Genomic DNA, 458 nt, shown 5'->3' on the forward strand with positions numbered 1-458 from the left:
AACTCATGAATAGGCGGGTACCACCATCCAACTGATTACACAGTGTTAGTTAAGGAATAGTCACACAGAGCAATAGAAAAGGCAAAAGAGTACAGAAATAGACTCAAACAAATATTGTCAACTTACTTTTCTCAAAAACACATGGCAATTCCGTGAAGAAAGGAATGATGCTAGAAAAGCTTGCTGTCCATTCATGAAAAGAATAAATGACTACCGACATTTGCAAAATTAATTTAAAATGGATAATAAGAAGGCAAACTTGTGGAACTTGTAGAAGGAAACAGAAGAGAAATCTATATGACCTTTGGTTTATTGATGATTTTTAATTTTTTTTTATTTTTGTGACTATTACCATACCAAAAGTATGATCTATGAAAGACATGTTAATGAATCTAAAATATACTGTGAGAAAGGCTCTATTAATAAGATGATTTGAAATTCACAAATGGAAAATGGAA

This window comes from Nannospalax galili, unplaced genomic scaffold, assembly GCF_000622305.1.
Source record: "Nannospalax galili isolate Female #2095 unplaced genomic scaffold, S.galili_v1.0 scaffold680, whole genome shotgun sequence".
NCBI lineage: Eukaryota > Metazoa > Chordata > Mammalia > Rodentia > Spalacidae > Nannospalax > Nannospalax galili.